This window comes from Pundamilia nyererei, unplaced genomic scaffold, assembly GCF_000239375.1.
Source record: "Pundamilia nyererei isolate P.nyererei 1_Seehausen unplaced genomic scaffold, PunNye1.0 scaffold00242, whole genome shotgun sequence".
In the NCBI taxonomy this organism is placed as follows: Eukaryota; Metazoa; Chordata; class Actinopteri; order Cichliformes; family Cichlidae; genus Pundamilia; species Pundamilia nyererei.
The window spans coordinates 659,499-667,901 of NW_005187643.1; positions in this window are offsets into that span (position 1 = coordinate 659,499).

Here is an 8,403-nt window from a genome sequence, read left to right on the forward strand (position 1 = left end):
ATGACCCGCTCTGAGCCACAGCCATCCCAGCGGATGACAACGGCCTGCCAGAACTGCCCTGCCGACGAATCCAGTTCAGCCCGCTGGCTTTGCAAAGTGTGAAAAGTGAATTGAAGTCCAAAATTACTCTAATTTTCTAATAAAATGAACTGCTATTCCCATGTGGTGGAGCTTCCATGTGCCTGCTACACAGGAGTGGAAGTGCATAGAAAGTTAAAAGTATTTCCAGAGCTAGACAACTTATTTAAATGATAAAAATATAAAATACTAATACTTCATTCTAAAAACTCCACATGTGCAGGTGTTGTGGTTTTCCACTGTTATAAATTATAATGTAATAGATTCAATCAATGTGGTAAAACTGATGCATTTTCTTAAAATTGTGCTTATTTATCTTCTTTATTCTCATTTGTTTTATAAATGGGTCTCTTTGTAAATGAGAAGAACAACTGAAAAAGAAAGTATTCCTCATGTTGTCAAGTAGTCTTTAAGATATTCTAGAAAAATATGTGTTCATTTAGGCCTTTGTTTGGTGGTCTGATCAAATTGGAATTATAAACTGAGTCTAGAGGGCTTTTCAATACAGCAGAACTGAGTTTATCCAACAGAGTGGTTTCCTCAAAGTTGCAGCACACTTATTCATGCTGTACACACCCAGTAGCTCTATGCAGCATAAATAAGTATAGACAGCATAAAAGTGAAAAACATTGGTAGCGCAGTGCAGCGTTGCCTGACAGCAAGAAGGTTTCTGGTTTCACCCTCAGGCTGTCGGGATGTTGATGCGTGGAGTTTGCATGTTTTCCCAGTGCCTGCATGTGGGTCTCAATCTGGGATTAGATGGACAGAAGACTGTGAAACAAACTAAACCCACAAAAACTGCAGTAAATTCTCCAAGATGCTTCAAACACCCTTTGTGCCAAGTCCTCAGAAAAACTTGCACAAGCCTTCTGAAATGATTTTATTTACACTCACACATCATAAAGTCTGATTTAAGATGAGAAAAGAGACACAAAAGAGTCTTCATAGGTCAACTCACAGTCACGGCTAAACACTATTATTCTGCACAAACACAAACATCAAGGGGAAGTAACAGCAAGTTGTCGAATGCAGGATGTCAATAGTAGCAGCAGGCACATTAATAGTCCTCATTTGTATTTGTGTTGTTGTTATGTGATTCTGTTAATGGGAATTTTGTTCATTTGATGCAGCAGGAGGAGCGAGTCAGAGGGAGCATTTATTCTCATTTAACTATTTATTATTAGTGCCTGTTTAGAGGGAACCCATACAGTGATTATATTTATAAGGAAATATGATTCCTGTTGGTGTGTTTTTGCCTTTTATCATTATCTATGATTCGGGATAATGTTTCTTAAAAGTCTGCACTACAACCTCTAAAGCACTGAGATAATATTATGCAAAAGGACTTAAGCGGCACCGATGCCTACAGGCAAGCACTGCACAATCAACTGGAGTGCTTTCATCACTACTTCCTATTACTTCTGAGTATATTTAGGTGAACTTAAAGAATTCAAAATGTGCTCTGTGCTTTCTCGGGAAAGTAGTTACCTTCTTTTACAGATTAAAACCATTTATATATAATGTGGCTTTCCTGATATGTTTTGGAAATGTGTGCTAATCCTTTATTGAAGTTCAAATGAAAAATATTTGAGTTGAATGAAGGAAACGGAAAGAGTACCTAAAAAAGCAGCGAGACAAAAATATAAATCTCGTGATTCGCTCTGGGTTGAAAATTCATTTAATTGGAATTATTCATTCATTACAGAAAAAAAGAGGAGCTTTACAAAAGTATGTGCCATTATGCCAAAAGGTCTCAAAGGTAATACAAATAAGCACTGATATATCATTCAAGCAAACCAGGCTTGTTTATGGCAGTACACTGAAGTATTGTTAGAGTCAATGACTACATGTGAGACCTGAAAGACCTGATTTGTTTTTCAAATTAAAGCAAGATGTTCATCAGAAAAGAGAAAAAAGAGGAAAGCAATCGGACCAGAATTCCTGGTATCATTCAAACAGGTACAATCATGTCTCCTTGGATCGTTCTGTCTCACTTCCTGTGACCTACACTCACAATATTAACACAGATTTCTATGTTTCAGTGTTTTTTCTTCACAAAATTAGTCAGAACTCAGCACAACCTGCATATTTCTCACATTTTTACTCCAAAAATGCAGGCTAAAAACGTTAACCTGCTTAAAGACTGTTTTGCATCAGACATCAGAGGCTTGCCATTCGATTACTTTCTCCGTTTAACCCCACTGCTCAGCATAAAGAGAGACACTTCACTTTCAAATCAGCTGATAAAAAACAGTCACCTTCTAGCTTTTTAGTGTAAAGTCCACGGAGACAAAAGATCACGGCCCCGATCAAACTGAAAGAGAAAGTGAAACGATCCCAGCACGTTAAAAAAAATCCTCAAACACAGTCCTAAATAAAACATTAGAGATGTGTTTTTGCAGAAAAAGCTACGGTAATATCGACAATGACAATACTTCTGATGGGCTAAAACAACAAGGAGGATCCAGTTAAGCTTCAAGAACCACCCCGACTACCTGATCCTTTTAAGCCAAGGAGATAAACGCACAGATAGACTTAATAAACAGACCGGGCATGATGCAAGGTGCACCCAGTGTCAGTGTAATATTCAGTCACATAAACTAAACATCTGTAATACAAATTTTAATGCCACTTAGAGTCAGATCATGCATTTCAGATTTGAAATAGACATCAACTTGACAATTAAGAATTTCAGTCTATGCACATTCAGCTGTATGTTAAAGGAGAACACCAGATCAAAGGCAATCTCATTTTAATGCATGCCATTTTATTTTTGTCAAAAATGAAAAAGTTAAATATGATAAAAACACATTTCAAGACTAAATCAAAGAAAGGCAAAATTCTTCAATATTTCACACATTTATCATTTATTTCATACTGGGTGTTAATAAATGCAACAAACATCCACTTCTGAAGGAAAATCAATTTTATGAACATATGACAGAAAAGTACATGTGAAAAAGCACTGATACTCATCCTCAACTCACACTCGCAGCTGAATCCCTGCAGTGAAAGGTGACTTATTTTGTAAGGTTAAGGAGGATCATGGGAAACAACAGCCACGAGTTCACAGTGAACTCTGGTGGCCGGCTGTACAGAAAAGTGCAGTTCACATTATTATTATCAATATTAGGTCACGTCTGCTGTCCCACAAGCAATCTACTGGTCGGCATGCTGCAGTTACACTAACTCTTAGGTATACTCGGACAGCAGGTATAGGCTATAATATCAGAGTAAGGAGAAATACTAAGCACAGATAGACTAGTTTTTTGGTGCTCAATGTGATGCTATAAAAAGCCCAGACAATGAAAGTCATTCATTCAAAGAAGGTGAGTTTTTAAGCATATCCACTTCTCTCCTCTGAGATCAAGTACATTTATTTCAAAGTAAAGACATTTATTATATGATTTTTTCATACGTACATTTATTAACCTTTTCTTACATGAAAAACATCCGCAGGTGCTGGGAGGCTCGCGATAGGTCAGAAGTTTGACTACAAAACAGATTTCAAGCAGAAAATGGTACACCGCATTTCTGAATAATTCACAATGCTGCTCAGAGCCAAAGTGCTGCCGAACCGGGATCAGTTTGTCCAAAAGATTACCGGCAACATTAGCGTGGTAAAATATTGCACTCAGAGTGACGGAGTGATAAGTGCTTTCCAATTAGTTTCTCCAATTATCCGTCATGAATCAGAGATGAGACTAAATTCAATCACAAAAGCCACTGATTTGAACTGGAGTGAATTAAATTTAATTGATGTGAGAGTCAGAAGCTGCAGTGAACAGTAGTGTGGATATTTCGTGCGAGAGCGTATTTCTGTTATGATCAGAGGTATTAGCGCACTGCCACACTGCAGACATCATTTCGTGATTTTTTTTATTACATTCTTTGGATTTACAGAGAATAGTAGATTAACAGGAGAGCGAATCTACCAGAACTGAAAGAACATTTTATTAAATCTCCCCCTACCCACACACGGATCAACACTTCTGTTCTGAGAGGCTTTGTGAATAGCGGCTCAGATGTGTAATGAAAGAGAAAACATCAGACTGAGGATGAATGACAGCAAGTGAAATCCTTTCATAAAGCCTATGTCAGCCGTGATTGCCTGAACCTAAAGTTTTATTATTCCAGCAGGCACAGGCTGCGATCCAAAGGAGGGCGGTGTCCTTTCACCCTGCCAAGCACAAAGTGCCCTCCAAAAGAGGCTTTACGATGCATGTTCGATCTGAAACCTTTCATCTTTATGAAGTAAAACGCATTTGAGAAAGTATGCTGCTCTCAAAATTGAAGTACACAAAATAAAACGTCAACCAGGATCTGAAATATCTGCACGTAAATGTTAAATCTTCCTGACGAATGCATCTCAGATATTCTGATGTGATAACTTCATAACAGCTCAGACCGAACAGTAAGCATAGCAGGCAGATATTTGTCTTGAGCAGTATCTGGGGCTCCACAAAGGACTCCATATATCTGCTGAATATCGTGGCAGCCTGTGCAGCAGATATACCCCGCTGTGGCTAAATGGAGTTTTTTTTTTTAAAAATTCGACTTAGCATACAGCAACATTTTGAATAATATGCTAATTATGTTTCTTGTGCCACAGTAAAACTGCAACACGTCTGGCAGCACGACAAGAACAGCATCCTAGTTAAGATGCATCGTTTCCATCTAGCTGCTAGCTTTGCAGATGCCAGATAAATGGCTTAAGCTGTCTCTAAGGAAGGTTAGCCTGTAAATTAACAGGCTGAATTATCTGAATCTTGGTGGTTACGTGCAGCATGATCACAAGAGGAACGCGTATCTGATGCTTTAAAGTTGATAAGCCCTGGCCTTGGTACAGGATGCACTTCATGTTACCTTATCACAAACCTTCAGACACTCTGTAACTTAGAAAAAAATCCCAACTCTGCTGCTAGTTTACAATTATATAAAACATGCAAGCAAACGATGCATCAGAAATCATTCACAATTTTATTTCTCTCTCTCTCCATATATATGAATATAGTGAATTGTGTATATATAGTGAATATATATGCTACGTCTAAGTGTCTGGTATCCTTTTTCCCTATCGTGCACTTAAAATATACCACAATGCTCTACTAAATAGTGTAAATACAACTACTACAAAAGATGCCATCGCAGTCGCACGCTGTGCTGAAAGGTAAAATGTTCTGTTTATGACACTGAGAAAATCAGCATTAATACCCAAAATACTGCCAGTTTATTAAGCTGATGCTGTTATGTTTTAACTCTGTGACAGCAGCAGAGAGTCACCTGACTGATATTTGAAGGTTTGATCACAGACAGCTGTTTACACAGAACTTCCTTTACAGGCATCAGCTTATAACGAATGAGTGAATGATTTCGGACACGACCAGAATCACCCGGGACTTCCTGGAGTTACAGATTTGGGCAAGAAACCAAAGAAGCGTGCGCGTATTTATGAGAAACAAATGCGTTTCTTTACATATCATCAATTTATTATCCTGTAACTATATCCTACTGGCCTGCATTTGTTTGGATTTCTGGAACTTTATGTGAATCCGACATTCCTGCCCAGGTCTCGGAGGCAGTGCGAGGTTAAATCAACAATGCTGTTGATGCTTTGCACCCCAGAAGCGGCAGAGTCTCTGCTGACATCAGCTTTGATGAAAGGACTTCACAGATCACGACCGAGGCCCAAACACACAAACATGGCATGAGCTACGAGTCTTCCCAGCTAAAGGCATAGTTTTCTGCTTACTGTCGATGTGTGGTTAAAGGATAAATGCAGCTTTTTAATAGTATAAAATCTTGCATAAGCCTTGCAGTAAGAAATATGTTAGTATTTTCACACTATACACATGCAGATCACATATCTGTATATTTACAACTGTGAAAAAAGGATAACTAAGTGAACATGATCATGTTAGGATGTGCTACACCTGATTCCTCTTTCCTGTGGGTGATAGTAATGTGTAAGTGCTATAATACTAATATTGCTTTAGAATTAATTGAAACTCCACTGACCATCAATTTGCTCACCTAACAAGAGTTTTGGAAGCCCCTCAGTTTACACATGAGCAAAAGCACATCCATAGAAAACAGCCATATAAAATCATTCAGTCACATTAATGTAGGGCACACAAGTCATTGTAAACACATGACACTGAAATACGCAACTCAAACTAAGTTTTCCTGAATAAGAAGGGAACGAGCTAATAAAAAGTCTATGTGTTTGCTAATCACCTTACTGTATTTACAATAGCTGCTTCTTATCTTTTACCCTTTTTAAATACACTATGGACCCTTTTTAACATTTAAAAAGGGATTACTTGTTAAATTTTGTGCTTTTCTTTGCCAGGCATCGATTATCTGCACCTGTCTGACCGCTATTAGTCACCCTGGGAGGTTTGGATCGTAAATCTCTCTTTTCCAGTTGACATTGATTCGGTTACAGCATGAGGTAGCCGTACTGCTAACAGCTGTCAATGGCAGCCATAATAGTGATATCGAAATGTGGACTCGATGATGAAGATAAGCGTGGTTCGGGTGCGATTCAGAGGGTGGAGCGTGTGCCTGATGTTTCCGTGACACAACCCTGGTGGTATCACGGACTGTCAGGCCCTGCGGAGGACAGGACATGCCTGGACGCCGTTTCGTCAGCGCCGTGAGACGCCTCGCTCTCGTACTGCGGTGTAAATCAGCTTCCAGTGACCTGGATTAGCCCACGAGCTCCTTTCACAGCGAGGAAGGGGAACCAATTAGTCAGAAGCAGTTGTTGGGATGGAGAGAGCTTAATCTAATTGACTCTGTTCATGCTTCTTTTAAAAAACGTTTTATCTGCCGTCACTTATTCCATTTCTCACCTGTAGCGTCTGTGTGTGTTCTCCCACAAAATGTTTTCATTGCTCTTAAGTGACCGCTAATTTACCAAACCTCCCCATGTGAAAAGAAGCCCCTTCAAAAGAAGAAGAAAAAGCTGATTTTATTCAAGGATGTAATTTAAAAGAGATTTGACTACATCTCCAGCCCATTCTGTGGCCTCTTTTTAAAATCACACTTTTTAAGCTCAAATCTGCAGCACGATTTCACAATTCGAATGCCCTTGAATGGATGAAAGGTGGCCGTGCAGCACTTAAACTGAAATATTGCTCTTACTTCAGTGATTGAACAGATTTTGAGCGATGCCTTTGTAACATTGTAACATTGTAACAGCTAAGTCGACAACACTGGACTATCATATAGTGAATTATGTCGTAAGTTGGGATTCATAAAGCACAAGCAACAAGTTTAACTCTTAATTTGTGATTTGTATCTTCTCCTCTTTTTAATTTCCTGTTTTTAATGGGTTGAATTGACTCATGCCTCCATACAAAGCACTGAGTGTCTAATAATGTTGTTTCGGTTTACACGAACCACCCCCTCCACACACACACACACATTTACACTTCTCACGACTTATTCAGTCTCCTTCTGTTGAGGCTGCGGGCTGCATCGTTATCGCAGACTGATCCAAACTGTGCCTTTCCACTCACTTCATTTTGGCAAACAACCGGGCTACAATAATTGGAGCACCGTGAGATGGATTGGGGCTGAGATGAAAATAGGGGGTTTTAAATCATGCAAGTCATTTATCTGTTCGCCGAATAGAACACTGTTCCATCTCTGTCGTCTCTTTTATCACCGCTCCTCACTCGACGGTGTCCGTGAATTGGTCCGTCTGCAAAGAGACCGAGAATCCAATTACGTTCTCAGGAGCCGTTCCAAAAGCCCCAGACGTGTTGAACGCTAGTCTCTGGATTTTATTTTCCTCTGACAGGGCTTGTGACAACTCCCTTGGGTGGGTAAAACAGATGAGGACAGTTTCTGCAGTTAGTTGTTGCTCTTTTGGGTGTTTTTTCCCTCTTTTTTAGCTTTTATCATTAGTGCGAGTGAGATGAAGTGGACGTTTAGGCGGTTTTCTCCAGATGATGCCTTGAATTTGGCAGATTTGACACACTGGATATAAGAGAAAGGGAAACAGCCATCTAGTAGTAGGGTACTCAATCTAATCTAGCTCGTTTCACTTTGCAGGTTTTTGAGAAATAATACCTCGAGTAGATTTTTCTCCGGGTAAATGACTGCTGAAACAAGCACTTTTGTCAGAGATGTGGAGGCGCTCTCCGACATGCTTGTACTGTTAATAATAGAGAGGCTGCGTGTGGGTGGGCTGAAATGCAATCATCACTGTGTTTGTCTGATGCAGTGAGAGCAGACAAAAGTGCTGTCAGAGGCAACGCATTGAGATTCGCCATTGGAAAGGGAGACGCTCTCTGCTGTTATTGTCGTTAGTAG